This window comes from Danio aesculapii, chromosome 4, assembly GCF_903798145.1.
Source record: "Danio aesculapii chromosome 4, fDanAes4.1, whole genome shotgun sequence".
NCBI lineage: Eukaryota > Metazoa > Chordata > Actinopteri > Cypriniformes > Danionidae > Danio > Danio aesculapii.
In genome coordinates this window covers 21,708,779-21,725,756 of record NC_079438.1, presented here as the reverse complement: position 1 = coordinate 21,725,756, position 16,978 = coordinate 21,708,779, and the positions used below count along the sequence as shown (strand labels likewise).

The 16,978-nt window shown below is 42.7% G+C and overlaps 5 non-coding genes across 5 annotated transcripts; 2 read left to right on the top strand and 3 right to left on the bottom strand.

Annotated features, from left to right (window-relative positions):
* Nucleotides 1-1,105: 1,105 nt before the first annotated feature.
* trnan-guu (transfer RNA asparagine (anticodon GUU)) lies at nt 1,106-1,179 on the bottom strand. Its single transcript has one exon. It is a non-coding gene; the product is annotated as a tRNA-Asn (tRNA).
* Nucleotides 1,180-2,244: 1,065 nt separating this feature from the next.
* Nucleotides 2,245-2,317, bottom strand: trnak-cuu (transfer RNA lysine (anticodon CUU)). Its single transcript has one exon. It is a non-coding gene; the product is annotated as a tRNA-Lys (tRNA).
* Nucleotides 2,318-6,371: 4,054 nt separating this feature from the next.
* Nucleotides 6,372-6,443, top strand: trnae-cuc (transfer RNA glutamic acid (anticodon CUC)). Its single transcript has one exon. It is a non-coding gene; the product is annotated as a tRNA-Glu (tRNA).
* Nucleotides 6,444-15,015: 8,572 nt separating this feature from the next.
* On the bottom strand, nt 15,016-15,098 carry trnal-cag (transfer RNA leucine (anticodon CAG)). Its single transcript has one exon. It is a non-coding gene; the product is annotated as a tRNA-Leu (tRNA).
* A 94-nt stretch (nt 15,099-15,192) lies between these two features.
* Nucleotides 15,193-15,265, top strand: trnam-cau (transfer RNA methionine (anticodon CAU)). The gene has a single exon. It is a non-coding gene; the product is annotated as a tRNA-Met (tRNA).
* Nucleotides 15,266-16,978: the final 1,713 nt, after the last annotated feature.

Below are 16,978 nucleotides of genomic sequence, written 5' to 3'. Positions count from 1 at the left end.
AATAAAAAAATGTCCAAAACAGGCACTGGACAACAAACTACTGCTATATCCTGATGTCATTATGTAATGCTAGACAGCACGTGGCCCAGGAAAATTGCCCGGTGTACGTGTTAGCAGTTGCAAGACAGCGAAAGCCTTCGTTCGTTCCTGGGTGGGCTCGAACCACCAACCTTTCGGTTAACAGCCGAACGCGCTAACCAATTGCTCCACAGAGACTCAGAAACCAATGCAACTGTAGTAGAAATGCTGAACTTTGTCTCACTTGGTCTGCAGGATGAATGCAAATGAAAGCTGCCTGAAAAGAGAGAAAGGTAACAGAAAAAGCCAACGAGGGGCTTGAACCGACATCTCTGAGATTAAGAGTCTCACGCTCTACCGACTGAGCTAGCCAGGCTTCTGATACCTTCATTCTAGTCACTGTTTTGATCATTACCTTCCCTACCTGTGTAAAGATTGATGCTGTGTTTTAGTCAAATGGAATAAGTAACTTGGCCAATCCAGGCACTGGACAACAAACTTCTGTTAAATCCTGATGTAATCTTGTAACGCCAGACAGCACGTGGCCCAGGGTCTATGCCCAGTGCACGTGTTAGCAGTTGCAAGGCAGAGAAAAGCTTCATTTGTCCCTGGGTGGGCTTGAACCAGCAACCTTTCGTTTAAGAGCCGATTGCGCTAACCGATTGTGCCACAGAGACTCAGCCTAATCATACCAACTGTGGTAGAAACGCTGAACTTTGTCTCAGTAGGTATGCTCGATGAATCCAAATGATAGCTGCCGAAAAGAGAGAGAGAAAGGTAACAGAAATGCCCAATGTGGGGTACGAATTCACATCCATGAGATTAAGAGTTTCATGCTCTACCGAATGAACTAGCCAGGCTTCTGATAAATTAATTCTAGTCACTGTTTTGATCAATACCTTCCCTACCTGTGTAAAGTTTGATGCTGTTTTAAAGTCAACTGAAATAAGTAACTTGGCCAATCCAGGCACTGGACAACAAACTTCTGCTAAATCCTGATGTCAACTTTTAATGCTAGACAGCATGTGGCCCAGGATCTATGCCCAGTGCACGTGTTAGCAGTTACAAGGCAAAGAAAAGCTTAACTCGTCCCTGGGTGGGCTCGAACCACCAACCTTTCGGTTAACAGCCGAACGCGCTAACCGATTGCGCCACAGAGACTCAGAAACCAATGCAACTGTAGTAGAAATCCTGAACCTTGTCTCACTTGGTCTGCAGGAGGAACCGAAATGAAAGCTGCCGAAAAGAGAGAAAGGTATTAGCAACACCCAACGTGGGGCTTGAACTGACATCACTGAGATTAAGTGTCTCAAGCTCTATCAACTGAGCTAGCCGGGCTTGTGAGACATTTGTTCAAGAGCACTGTTTTCATCAATACCTTCCCTACCTGTGTAAAGTTTGATGGTGTTTTTAGGGCAACTGGAATAAAAAAATGTCCAAAACAGGCACTGGACAACAAACTACTGCTATATCCTGATGTTTGAATGTAATGCTAGACAGCACGGGGCCCAGGATAATTGCCCAGTGCACGTGTTAGCAGTTGCAAGGCAGCGAAAGCCTTCGTTCATCCCTGGGTGGGCTCAAACCACCAACCTTTTGGTTTGCAGCCGAAAGCACTAACCGATTGTGCCACATAGACTCAGCCAAACCATACCAACTGTGAACTGTGAACTTTGTCTCAGTAGGTATGCTCGATGAATCCAAATGATAGCTGCCTAAAAGAGAGAGAGAAAGGTAACAGAAATGCCCAATGTAGGGCTCGAATCCACAACCCTGAGATTAAGAGTCTCATGCTCTACCGACTGAGCTAGCCAGGCTTCTGATACTTTCATTCCAGTCACTGTTTTGATCATTACCTTCCCTACCTGTGTAAAGATTGATGCTGAGTTTTAGTCAAATGGAATAAGTAACTTGGCCAATCCAGGCACTGGACAACAAACTTCTGCTAAATCCTGATGTAATCTTGTAACGCTAGACAGCACGTGGCCCAAGATCTATGCCCAGTGCACGTGTTAGCAGTTGCAAGGCAGAGAAAAGCTTAATTCGCCCCTGGGTGAGCTAGAACAACCAACCTTTCGGTTAAGAGTCTAACACGCTAACCGATTGCGCCACAGAGACTCAGACACCAATTAAACTGTAGTAGCAATACTGAACTTTGTCTTAATAGGTATGCTCGAGGTGTGCAAATGAAAGCTGCCGAAAAGAGAGAGAGAAAGGTAACAGAAACGCCCAACGTGGGGCTCGAACCCACGACCCTGAGATTAAGAGTCTCATGCTCTACCGACTGAGCTAGCCAGGCTTCTGATAAATAAATTCTAGTCACTGTTTTGATAAATACCTTCACTACCTGTGTAAAGTTTGATGCTGTTTTAAAGTCATATGAAATAACTTGGCCAATACAGGCACTGGACAACAAACTTCTGCTAAATCCTGATTTCATCATTTAATGCTAGACCGCACGTGGCCCAGGGTCATTGCCCGGTGCACGTGTTAGCAGTTGCAAGGCAGCAAAAGCCTTCGTTCGTCCCTGGATGGGCTCAAAGCAACAACCTTCCGGTTAACAGCCGAACGCGCTAACCGATTGTGCCACAGAGACTCAGACTAACTATACCAACTGTGGTAGAAACGCTGAACTTTGTCTCACTTGGTCTGCTGGATGCTGAAGAGAGAGAGAGAAAGGTAACAGAAACACCCAACATGGAGCTCAAACCCACGTCACTGAGATTAAGTGTCTCATGCTCTCCCTACTGAGCTAGCCAGCTTGTGAGATACTCATTCTAGTCACTGTTTTTATCAATACCTTCCCTACCTGTGTAAAGTTTGATGATGATTTTAAGTCAACTGGAATAAGTAACTTAGCCAATCCAGGCACTGGACAACAAACTACTGCTATATCCTGATGTCATCATGTAATGCTAGACAGCACGTGGCCCAGGATAATTGCCGGGTGCACGTGTTAGCAGTTGCAAGGCAGCAAAATCCTTTGTTCGTCCCTGGGTGGGCTCAAGCCACCAAACTTTTAGTTAACAGCTGAACCCGCTAACCGATTGTGCCACAGAGACTCTGAAAAGAGAGAGAGAAAGGTAACAGAAAAGCCCGATGTGGGGAACGAAACCCACAACCCTGAGATTAAGAGTTTCGTGCTCTACCGACTGAGCTAGCCAGGCTTCCGATACTTTCATTCTAGTCACTGTTTTGATCAATACCTTCCCTACCTGTGTAAAGATTGATGCTGATTTTTAGTCAACTGGAATAAGTAACTTGGCCAATCCAGGCACTGGACAACAAACTTCTGCTAAATCCTGATGTCATCTTGTAACGCCAGACAGCACGTGGCCCAGGATCTATGCCCAGTGCACGTGTTAGCAGTTGCAAGGCAGAGAAAAGCTTAATTCGTCCCTGGGTGGGGTTGAACCACCAACCTTTCGGTTAACAGCCAAACCCGCTAATCGATTGCGCCAAAGCTGGGGAAGAGTAGGCTGTTATGGAGGGGGAAGTGAGGGAAAAAGGGGGAAGAACGGGAGGAAAGGAAAAAAGAGAAGAAAAAGAGATAAAAGAAGAAAAAGAGAAAGAAGAGAAGAAAAAGGGGTGAAAGAGGGGCTTTTCCAGGGCTTGTTCGGTCTAGGGATATGATTCTCGCTTAGGGTGCGAGAGGTATCTCATTACTCTTTTAGTCATAACAGGTAATATGCATGGTGATGCAGGAAGTTAATGACAGGCAAACACATCTCAAGAAGGTTTTCACAGCTACCGTGTTTTCTCCATCAAACATTGCTTCCAAATTGAAGTAAGACCTTCAAAGACAACCCAGATGGGACTTGAATCCACAATCCCAAGCCCTGGAGGCTGATGCCTTATCCATTAGGCCACTGGGCCATTTCGCCAATCATTTGTCATGGATCTTTTGTATGCCTTCAACAAGATGCCAACGCATGGAAAACTGCACTTTAGGATCTCGATGCCAGTTTGCATTCCATCAAATAAGATGTGTGCAACTAATGGACAAACATTTTCTTTGTGCAACCATCCACATTCGTGTCTCATGGGTCCTGGGGTATGGTTCTTGCGTATGGTGTGACTGGACTTAAGTTTCAAATTGCAGACAAGGCCACTCTCATTAACTTGAAATCACAACCTTTCTACAGCTATTTTCTTGTTTGCATTTCATCCTCATCCACCTAACATGAGCCATTAGTTGAAAGCCATGGGGTACTTGAAGTCAAGATCTCCATTACCAAAGCCTAGCAGAACCATTTAGGTTTGTAACGTGACAGTGAGATTCAAGCAAGATTGGATGAATCTTATTTGAAGTGTGCAGCAAGTCTGAGAATTCGAAGCTAACTATTGTCCTCCGATTATCACTCCTAAGTTATGAGAAGACAAGTAGGATTTTTTTTCACACAACTTAAATGTAACCAAACAAAGACAACCCAGATGGGACTTAAACCCACAATCCCCAGCTTTGAAGGCTGATGCTCTATCCATTAGGCCACTGGGACATTACTAGCATTCGTTATATCTGTTGTATGGCTCAGGAAGTTCTTGTAACTCAGAATACAGTTCTTTAAGACCCCTATGCCATATTGCATTCAGACGATCTGGTGTGTACACCTAATGACAAAACAGCCTCTCTGAGGAATTTTCCTTTGTCATGTCTTTTGACCTAACGGTATGAACCTAGCTTTTTAAAGGTCACACTGGATTGTCTTGCACAGCCAACTTAAAAGGAACTGCATCAAAGACAACCCAGTTGGTACTTTAAACCCACAATCCCCAGCTTGGAAGGCTGGTGCCTTATCCATTAGGCCACTGGGCTGTTTTTTTACTGTCTGTGAACTGTAATATGCCTCTAGGGAGTTGCAAACACGCGTAACAAAAACAACGTGAACAAATAGTAGACTGGATCAGTCTCACAGAATTTTTTGTGACACTGCAGACTGCTTCTATGGGGCTCATTGGTCTAGGTGTACGACTCTCGCTTAGGGTGCGAGAGGTCCCGCGTTCAAATCCTGGACGAGCCCAACGACTGTCATAGAAAACGTAGCGGTGCTGTGCTTTTTATGTTAATTGTAGCAGCTTTTGCTGTGACTTTAGTTAATGAACATTTAGTGGACTTCTGATCCAAATCAGTCTAACATGTACAATTATACAGACAACAAAAGGAGCGGCAATGATTTGGTTGTTAGATTTGTTTATGGATCTTGAACAACCCACCAGCTTTATATGTAAGCACCATTTTTGTGTTTGTACACAGTCTCTTCTCTGTAGGCACCATGCAGGATACTTGAGTGTGCAGTATTTTTGCACAAATTTCCAAACAAACATGCCTAGACCAAATATATAAACTATGCCGCCAGACCAACCTGTGGGCTGGCCCACACAAAACAGAAGTCCACTGTGGGCCCATAGCAAATCCACACAAAGTGGAGTGTATATGGCCACACTGGGCGAAGTATAGGTATACTGGGGCACAGAATCGGCATCAGAAGTATGCCCTATGAGCATGCTCTGTGGGTATTTAGTAATTAACAAAATAGTTAGGTCTCACTAATACTAAGTTGAGTCCAGGCACAAAATGTGCCTATAGGGTCCCAATAAAGCACTCATGCAAAGAAGTGTGGCTATGAACATGCATGGCCATTGTGGCTTTAACACAAAACAAAACTAGTTCACTTCTACTATGTAGCAAAAGTAGCACATTATTACTTCAACTGCATAATTACATATTTTGAGCGCATAAAGTCAATAATAAATGAAGCTATCTAAAAATATAAAGACAACATGGACTATTTTTCAAAGGTTCGGGACGACTGCTTTATTTTATAAAGATGCAGATATAAAAGTAACCTTGTAAATAATTACTCCTTTTTAATATGTTAACCTTTCCAGTTGAATATGTTAAAATATAATTTATTCCAATGATGTTAAAGCTGCATTTGAGGCATTTGTGTCCTACATGAAATCACTCTAATGATTTGGTGCTTTAAAACATTTTTATTTCTATTAATCCCAAAACTATTATTAATCCCAAAACACTGGCCCTGTCTGCTTATCTTTTCATCTTTAGCGTGTTGCTTGTAATAAGGACACAGCTCAGTCAACACGGAGTTCATTCAACACGGAGTTCGTTCAACACATGCTGTCCTTCGTTATTATGGCAAGTTGTGGTGTCGATAGGATGCTCTTACAGTGCATGTGACAGTCCCTCCCTAGAAGAACTGTGATCCAGGGTCTGAGACTTCCTCCTCTCCAGGAGGAGGTTACAAGCATTAGATTTATTTTTGTCAGAGCAGCTGCAGCATGCTTACGTGGAGGCCCACAGCTAGGCTTGAGGGCAAGCTTCTGGAGGACTATCCCTGGTGGTCTAGTGGTTAGGATTCGGCGCTCTCACCGCCGCGGCCCGGGTTCGATTCCCGGTCAGGGAACTCCCTTTTGAGCTCTAGCTATGAAGATATAGGAAAACTGCACAGGCATAAAAGGGCAAAAGACCTCCTTCGAGCCGAAGTCGAACCAGCAACCAATTGAATTGCCAACAACACACCTACAGTCCTCCGCTCTACCAACTGAGCTATCGAAGGCTTATGAGGTTCCCACACAAGCCCACCCCCTTAAAGTTGCTGCAGTCCGACTGCTGGAAAAAAAGGGCAGTGGCAAAAATGCTCTAGGCTTCCCATACCAGGAGTCGAACCCGGGCCGCCTGGGTGAAAACCAGTAATCCTGACCGCTAGACCGTATGGGAGCTGCTACTTATGAGGGCAGTCTTGGCACAAACTTCAGTTCTTTATAAAACAAAATTACAAAGTCAATATCATGATTTGAAAAAAGCAATACCAAAAGATTTTATTGAAATAATTGAAAAAAAAGAGTTGCGGGATAAGGAAGAATTACCAGAGGTCTATTTTAAGAAGAAAAATGGAGAAAAGATCAATATGAGCTTATGTACAGTTAAGAGTTTTTATGTTGTTTTTAGATCAAAGGCTTTTATAAGACCTATAGCATTCAACTACTGGAAGGAAAGATATGAGGATTTAAATGAAAAAGAAATATGGGGAAATGTCAGAATGAAATATATGGAACCAATTTTAGAAAATTGTAATTATTTATTGAGACATAATTGCATATTAACAGAAATGAGATTGTGTAAAATGGGAATTGAACAAGATATAACTTATAAGCTGTGTATAAAGGAAGGGGAAGGTTTATTACATTTGTTCTTCTATTGTGAAAAGTTGGAGGAATTATGGAAAAATTTAAGAAAATTGCTAAATCGTTAATAGGGGACATACATGTGGATGAACAAAAGAACTGGGGAAAAAAAATTATTTGGTCAAAATGAATGTGGTATGTATGCTGTTAATCTATGTATAACAATTGCTAAGTATGTGATTTGGATAAGGAGAAATATGGCTAAACATGATGGGAAGAGAGTGGATATATGGCGTATGTTTAAAAACAGAATGGAGATGGCTGTAAAATTGATATTCAACTATTTTATAGTACAAGAAAAGGAGGATGTATTTATAGAAATAATGGTAAAAGGGAACGTAATGGTTGAATACAAGGACAACATTTTAAGTTGGTTATGGGAAAAATATGAAGTCTAATAATGAGTGTTGTAAGTATCATGTGATTTTTGTGTGATGTGATCATTTCTTTGTAAAAATGTAAATATTTGATTTTAATTAAAAAAAAAAAATTTAAATATCCCGTCTGAACTCGGAAGCAAAGCAGGGTTGGGCCTGGTTGGTACTTGGATGGGAGACCGCCTGGGAATACCAGGTGCTGTAAGCTTTTTAAATTCCTTCATTTGGCAGCTAATACACTTCCCAAAATATAAAAAAATATCCCCTCTGAATTCCTCTCTGAACTCTGGAACCAGCCAAGTCAGTGTACCCACTTCCCCTGATTCCATTCGGGGGAAAGTGGGTACAGTGACTTGGCTGGTTTAACTTAGCAAGAGCTGTTGGTGCCCCGGAGCAGAAACAGAAAAAACAAACACAAAAAAACATGTAACCAATTGAGGGGACAAGGGCCTTGTTACTGTCGGTGCAGTGTCAATGCAAGCTGAGCTGCGCTCGGCTCCTGGTGCTGCACCTATTTTTAAATAGCTAACTCTTGACGGCTGCTCTCGCTTACGGCCATACCACCCTGGCAATGCCTGATCTCATCTGAACTCGTAAGAAAAGCAGGGTTGGGCCTGGTAGGGACTTTTGCAGCAAGTAGGCTGGGTTTAGATTGCTAAGCTAGAATCCTCTGATCCATAGTCATAAGCGTTATCCTTTGTGCCACTGGCACTCCGTTCAGCACCTTGTTAGCACATTGTTTGAAACAAGGACAAGGCTCTGTCAACCTGGAGTTCCGTCACCACACATTCTGCTTTGTTTTATAGCAAGACGTTGTGTGGATGGGATGCTCTTACAGGATTCCTGACAGTCCCTCCATAGAAGACCTGAGATCCAGGGTCGGAGACTCTCTTCTCTCCAAGAAGAGGTTAAAAGCCATAGTTTCTTTTATGCATGTTTTATCAGAGCACTTAGGTATTGCTACAGCTCAGAGACTTAACAAGTGGAAGAGATTACGCTGCAAGTTGGCTGGGTGACTTCTAAGTGGTAGGGACTTTTGCAACAAGTAGGCTGGGTTTACGATTGGTGTAGATGTAGTAGACGTTAATAAAAATCTAGCAGTTGGGGCAGCCTTTGAAACCCGGGGAGCACACCACGGGCTCTTTGCTGGCGGCCGCAGAAGTTTGATTAACTCCAGAGTGGAACTGAACCGCTCCAGCGAGGGGAAAGGCGACCGCAGTGCACTGGCTGACTACAAAAAGACCATAGCAAGCCAGCCAGAAGTCAAACCTACAACCTTCTGATCCATAGTCAGCTTATTTTGTCAACATTTGAGCTCTAGCGATGAAGATATATATGAACTGTACAGGAATGAAAGGGCAAAAGCCCACTTCACTGCCCCTCTTGCACAAGTACCACTCATACATTTACGCACTCTTTCATACACAGTCTCATGGTTTCCGTAAGCTAGAATCCTCTGATCCATAGTCATAAGCATTATCCTTTGTGCCACTGGCACTCTGTTCAGCACCTTGTTAGCGTTTGAAACAAGGACAAGGCTCTGTCAATCTGGAGTTCCGTCACCACACATTCTGCTTTGTTTTTATGGCAAGACGTTGTGTGGATGGGATGCTTTTACAGGATTCCTGACAGTGCCTCCATAGAAGACCTGAGATCCAGGGTCAGAGACTCTCTTCTCTCCAAGAGGAGGTTAAAAGCCATAGTTTTTTATTCATGTTTTATCAGAGCACTTAGGTATTGCTGCAGCTCAGAGAATTACAAGTGGAAGAGATTACGCTGCAAGTTGGCTAGGTGACTAGCTGTAGTAGACGTTATTAAAAATCTAGCAGTTGGGGCATCCTTTGAAACCAGGGGAGCACCCCACGGGCTCTGTGCTGGCGGCCACTTAAACTCGACTCACTCCAGAGTGGAACTGAACAGCTCCAGTGGGGGGCGAAAGGCGACCGCAGTGCACTGGCTGTCAGCAAAGCAAAAAGACCAAACAAGCAAGCCAGGAGTCAAATCTAGAGTCTTCTGATCCATAGTCAGACGCATTATCCACTACACCACTGGCCCTATCTCCTTATCTTATCATCATTAGCTTGTTGGTTGTAATAAGGACACAGCTCTGTCAATACGGAGTTCATTCAACACATGCTGTGCTTTGTTATTATGGCAAGTTGTGGTGTCGATAGGAGCATGTGACAGTCCCTCCATAGAAGAACTGTGATCCAGGGTCTGAGACTTTCTCCTCTCCAGGAGGAGGTTACAAGCATTGGATTTATTTTTGTCAGAGCAGCTGCAGCATACTTGTGTGGAGACCCACAGCAAGGCTTGAGGGCAAGTGTCTGCTCTCCCTTCGCTGGTGGTCTAGTGGTTAGGATTCGGTGCTCTCATTGCTGTGGACTGGGTTTGATTCCCTGTTAGTTCTTGGATGAGAGACTGCCTGGGATTACCAGGTGCTTTAAGCATTTTGAATTCCTTCATTTGGCAGCTGATACACAAAATGTGAAAAAAACAAAACAAAACTCTGAAATCCTCTCTGATCTCTGGAACCAGCTAAGTCATTGTACCCACTTCCCCTGATTCCATTCGGGGGAAGTGAGTACCCTTACTTGGCTGGTTTAACCTAGCAAGAGCTGTTGGTGCCCCGGCGCAGTAACAGAAAAAAAAAAAAAACCAGGTAAACTATTGAGGGGTCAAGGGCTTTGTTTCTGTCGGTGCTGTGTCAAGGTAAGCTGAGTGCTACGCCTATTTTTAAATAGCCAACTCTTGACGGCTGCTCTTGCTTACGGCCATACCCCCCTGTGCATGTGTGATAGTGGTACATTCCAGGAAGTGTTTGGCTGCAGTTGGTGAGAGAGGCTCACCACATTTTCTTCTGTTTAGTTTTATTTTTGACTCAAATACATTTTTGTTAAACTTTTTTTGAGTTTGTTTAGTTTATCCTCCCAGCAGCGTGAGCTGTTCGGGAGGAGTGTTTTTTATTCCTATTTTTTTTTGCAATGGACGGATCTACGGTGACAGACCTGGCAATGGCGGACGGATTTGAGAAGGCAAATGACAATGGACTGGACAGACGACAACGAGAAACAAACCGATCGGAGAAGGAAGCAAGGAAAAGGATTTATCTAAAAGAAGCAACTGTAACAGTGGATATGGGACAAACAACAGAGGTGAGAGCAATGGATTTAATTAAAGCAGTGACGGAGAGGATTGGGGATGGAAAGATTTTGGCTGTAAGACCAAAACAAAACAAGGAATATGAAGTAACACTTGAAAGAGAGGAAGATGCTGATGTGTTAACAGACGTATTGACTATTAAAGGGATAAACTGTACAGTAAAGAGGCTACAAAATCGAGATTATGTTGTCTCCTTCATGCATCTGCCTGTCTATGTTGCTGACAAAGATATTTTAGACAAATTGGATCATTGGGGAGTTTGTCCCATTTCACAAATTAAAAGAAGGTTTTATCCGGGCACAGATATTGAAGATGGGACGAGGTTTGTTAAAACCAGATTCCCCAAAGAAGTGGCGTCCCTCCCGTACAGCACAAGAATAGAGACAGCAGAAGGACCACAATACTTTAGGGTGATGCACAGCCATCAGGTGAAAACTTGCAGGCTGTGCATGAGCCCAGATCATGTGGTGAAAGACTGTCCAGATTTTAAGTGTTTTAAGTGCGAGGAAAGGGGGCATTTCGCAAGGGATTGCGATGCGGTGAAGTGCCCGGATTGTAATAAGGTTTTAAATAAATGTGAATGTTGGATGGGGGAAGAGGAGGAAGAGGTAGAGCAGCGGGTAGACAGACAGATGTATGAAGGAGATAATATACAGTCAGAGGACAAAACAACAACACAAGACAGAAGAACAGAATCTAAAAGTGAAAAACTACAAGAGAATGAGGCTAATGGAAAGGACAGAGTCACTGAACAGGAAGGAACGACATGGACACAAAATGGATATGACTGACAGTTTAAGGAATGTTTTGGAAGCAGCAGAATTGAGCAATTCAAATAATAAAGACTTACAACAAGGACAACAGGAAGACATATTTTGGACACAAATGGACATGACAGACAGTTTTCTGGACACAGTGGAGACAAAAGAACAAAGTAATGAGGAGCAAGCCGAGTTAGAGGAACATTTACAAAAGGAGGGAAACAAAGAGACACAGGTGAAATCATCAAAAAGAAGAAGATCGATAAAAATAAAACCTAATTTAGAGACTGCAAGGAAAAAACTGCTAAAAGATGAAGAAATTGAATGCGCAAATAAGTATGAGTTGCTAAAGGGCTTGGAAGAGATGGACTGAGATGATGGTTTTTATGAATGTTTTTATCTTATTTATGGTTTTAGGAATTGTGTCTTTTAATGCAAGAGGGCTTTTAGACATCAGAAAATTTGAAAAAGTGAAAGAAATGTGTAAACGAGAAGATGTGATTTTATTACAAGAGACAAACTGGAAGGAAGAATACATGAAGGAAATAAGAAAAAGGTGGAGTGGGGAGATTTTATACAATAATGGGGATGGGAGGCTGGGGAGAGGAGTTGCAATTTTAATAAAAGAAAACAGTGGGGTTTTATGTAAAACAATCTATAATGACAAAGAGGGGAAGTGTATGATATGTGAAATGGAGTATGAGAAGAAAAAAGTAATTATGGTGAACGTTCATGCCCCAACAGAGGAGAACAGAGAGAAAGAGTATTTTAATGTACTAAGAGATTATTTAAAGAAACATGAAAGAGTTATTATCATGGGGGATTTTAACACTGTTTTTAGTAAATTAGAAATGGCTGAGGGAATGGTTTTTAAAAACGGATAAGGGAAGAAAAGAACTGAAAATATTGATGGAGGAGATGAATTTAATTGATGTGTGGAGAGAAAGGAATGAACAGACAAAAGAGTACTCAAGAAGACAGTTAGTGGGGAATTTTTTTTTTTGTCAAACAAGAATTGATTTTATTTTATGCACAAGGAATGTTAAAGGGTTTATAAGCAAGATCAAATATGAAGAAACAAGTCTGAGTGACCATAAGCCAATTTTTATGAATCTAGACTGGAGTAATGTGAAAAGAGGGCCAGGGGTATGGGTTTTAAACACAGCGGTTTTAAAGAATGAAGACTATGTTTTGAGTATAAAGCAAATTATTCAAAAGGAAAAAGGGAATGAAATTTATAATGAGGACAAAAGAATGTGGTGGGAGAATGTGAAACATTTAGTTAAAAAGTTTACAATAAAATACTGTAGACAATTACAAAATTGTAAAAAATATAAGGAAAAGGAGCTGAAAGAAAAACTAGAAAACGAATTGAAAAATGAGAATGGAAAAGATATACAAAAGATAAAAGAACTGGAAGGAAGACTGAAAGAAATGGAGGAGGAGAAATTTGAAGGTGCAAGATTAAGAAGCAAAGCTAAATTTACAGTGGAGGGGGAAAAGTGCACTAAATTTTTCTTTGATCTAGAGAAGACAAGAGGGAAGGCAGAAATGATTAAAGAAATAAGGAGCAGAAATGGGAACATAGTAGAAGAAAATGAGGAGATTTTGGAAGAAATAAGATCATATTATGAGAAATTGTTTTGCACAGAGGGAGTAAAAGAAAAAGAAAAAAGGGAATTACTAAAGCTAATCAAATCAAGAGTAGAAGAGGGAAAAGGAGAATGTGACAAGGAGGTAAGAGAAGAAGAAATAAAAAGAGCAATTAGTGAATTAAACAAAAAGAAAAGTCCAGGAATTGATGGGTTGGGAAGTGAATTTTATATTGTTTTTAAAGATATTTTATCTAGTATTTTAAAGGAAGTATATGATGAGATTTTTGAGAATTGTGGGGTAAATAAAAGAATGGGGATGGGCTTAATGAAGGTGATATACAAAGGAAAGGGGGATAAAGTAGATTAAAAAAATTATGGACCTATAACAATGCTCAATACTGATTTGAAGATTTTAGCAAAAGTTTTAGCAAACAGACTTAAGGAAGTGATGCCAAGCATAATAAAAACAAACCAAGCATATTCACCTTATTCCACCCCGCCCACTTTTAATTCTTCGCTCTTCCGCATTTTGTCATCCAACTTCCGGTACACTGACACAGTACATCAGATGATAGTTTCAAAAGTTTTTACATAGTGTATAGTTAGCTGTAATTTTAGAAAAATGACATTTAATGTTAGTTCAGTTAATGTTTTGAGCTGGGAGTACGGTGAAACCTCGCTACAACGATCAGATGGTCTCATATTGCCCCATCCATCTTCACCGTTAATGTGGGTAGACGACATGAAAAAGTGGCCAGAGGTAACTTACGGGGATATTTTTAATTACTTTGTCCTGTCACAATGAGTAGATGGAGCGTCTATGAAGAATTATAAAAGTACCGAAGCCTACCAATATTTGCATAGTGGGAAAGTGGGTCGTGTGCGCCCCAGCCGTGTGCACCCCAGCCAGTCGAGCAGTCCATGCCACTCAGCGTGGGTGCTACTTAGTAAGCAGGGATCAGTGGAGACTACAGGATGTTCGTGCATAGCTGGTTTAGGAAGGTCCTGTAGCCACGCAGCCTCTATGTTATGGAAGGTAAGTAATTAATACAAATTTTTATGATTTTGTATGTATGGTCATGTCTTGTCACGTTTGTGTTAACATAAGTAAGCTATTAATGTATAACAGTATGCTAACGTATTTGCATCATAACACACAGCGGCTGACTTGGTTACCATCTGCAGACTAAGTATCTTGTCAAATCTCTTAATTTGTGAGGTAAAAGGTAAGTGCTTTAAGGTAAGTAAATGTTTAACATCTCCTGAGTCTGAAGCAAAGATGGCAAGATGCTTTTTTCACGTGAAAAAGATGCTTTTTTCACTTTTTTCCATCAAATGTCATGACTTGACGTTGTAAGAGGATTAGCCAAAAAGCCCTGCGAATCCCATTGAATTAAAAATAAACGGCATCTCAGGACATTCCACTACATGGACAATTCTTTTGATCCCATTCCCGTTTGATTGACTGACACAGCTTTTTTTCCTTCTCTTTCCCACAAAGAGTCAAATGTCATGACTTGACATTGTAAGAGAATTAGCCGAAAAGCCCTGCGAATCCCATTGCCTTAAAAATAAACGGCATCTCAGGACATTCCACTACATGGCATTCCAAGGAAATTCTTTTGATGCCCTTTCGATGCACTTGCATTAAAACCCACGTCCATTGTTTTGTTCAATTACTTTTCCGAGTTGCTGTAGACAATGCCTTGATGTTGCACAAATGCCTCAAAACTTGCAGTCTACAGTGCCCATTAAGGTTGCCAGGGCCACTGCTATGCTTTGTAAACTGTGACGCAAAGAGATTGATGCGGCGCTTTGTCAGTGTTACTGTATCACTCGAACATGGTGCCAGAGAGTTAAATACTTGAGCCTGAACGCACAGCCAAAGATTTGGTTTGTCAGAAGTGGGATTCGAACCCACGCCTCCAGGGGAGACTGCGACCTGAACGCAGCGCCTTAGACCGCTCGGCCATCCTGACACGCACACTTAGCCGGAGCTATCTCCTAGGAGCCACATCGCAGCACCATGACATGGAAGCTGGTGTTTCACAGCTTGTCCAGCTCCAGCAGTCCGCCTCGTTGGCACAGTAGGCAGTGCGTCAGTCTCATAATCTGAAGGTCGTGAGTTCGAGCCTCACACGGGGCAAGGTGGTACCTTTTGGCACACGGGAGCACTTAGGTGACCGGGCGGCGTACTTTATTGCCTTCCGTGCCGTTTATGCTTCCCGGGGGCAAAAAAGGCTACAGCTCCTCTGGAGGGCATGCGGCGTGACGTTCCAAGAACATCTCCTGAGTCTGAAGCCATGATGGCAAGACGCTCCCATTCCTGTCACGTTATCGCTTGACGTTTGACGTGGATCCGTCAAATGTCATGACTTGACGTTGTAAGAGGATTAGCCGAAAAGCCCTGCGAATCCCATTGCCTTAAAAATAAACGGCATCTCAGGACATTCCACTACATGGCATTCCAAGGAAATTCTTTTGATGCCCTTTCGATGCACTTGCATTAAAGCCCACTTCCATTGTTTTGTTACACATGCTTTTCCGAGTTGCTGTAGGACAATGCCTTGATGTTGCGCAATCGCCTCAAAATCTTGCAGGCTACAGTGCCCATTAACGCTGCCAGGGCCACTGCTACGCTGCGTAAATTGTGGCGCAAAGAGATTGATGCGGCACTTTGTCAGTGTTACTGTATCACTCGGACATGGCGCCAGAGGGTTAAATACTTGAGCCTGAGATCTCAGCTGTGCAACAGCCACGTCCTCATAGTGAGAGCATGAGCTGTCCGCGGGCACTGCATCGACATGCTGGACCCCCAGACCTGTGATGCGATACTCGTGCCCATCATCCGGAGATAGGTACTACCGCATCCAGAAACGCACATTCAGAACAGCATCTTGAAAAAGACGCGTTGATTGACTGACACAGCTTTTTTTCCTTCTCTTTCCCACAAAGAGTCAAATGTCATGACTTGACGTTGTAAGAGAATTAGCCGAAAAGCCCTGCGAATCCCATTGCCTTAAAGAGCCCATATTATGGGTTTTTGAAAATGCCCTTCCATGTAGTGTGTAACACAGCTCTAAGTGAAGTGAAATATCCAGCTAAGGCTTAAATCTGTAAGTGTACAGTGTTTAAAACTATTGATTCGTCTATAAAAGAGTCGACTCATAGTGCTTCAAACGAGTCGTCTTGATAACGAGTCATTAGGTGTTTCGCGATGACGCAGCCACGAAACACAAGCCTCGCCAGTAGTTACGCGCGCAAACCAGGGAGATTTGAAACCTGCGGCCCCGCCCACTAACACAGAAAAAACACTAGACACACACACACAGACGCCGCCGGTCGAATGAAGTCACGCTGTGCTCAGATGGATAATATTGACAGTCTCTACCCAAAGATGAGTTGTTAACCTGGTACAGTACACGCGGTTACTCTTTATATTCTCTTATCACATGTAAGCCACGTTAAAAACGCGACGCGTGCCGCTTTGTTTACGGATTTAACGTTAAAGGCTTTTGTGAGCTCGCGTTCCACTGCCGTTTGTCGTTGCTATGGCGATCGATCGTAAGCTAGGAGACAGGAGACTCGTGTCACTTTCCCTAGTTCTTCTGAGGAGCGTTGTGTGTGTGTGTGTGTGTGTGTGTGTGTGTGTGTGTGTGTGTGAGAGAGAGAGAGAGAGAGAGACTCGCGTCGCTTTCCCTAGTTCTTCTGAGGAGCGTTGTGTGTGTGTGTGTGTGTGAGAGAGAGAGAGAGAGACTCGCGTCGCTTTCCCTAGTTTTTCTGAGGAGCGTTGTGTGTGTGTGTGTGTGTGTGTGTGTGAGAGAGAGAGAGAGAGAGAGAGAGAGAGAGAGAGACTCGT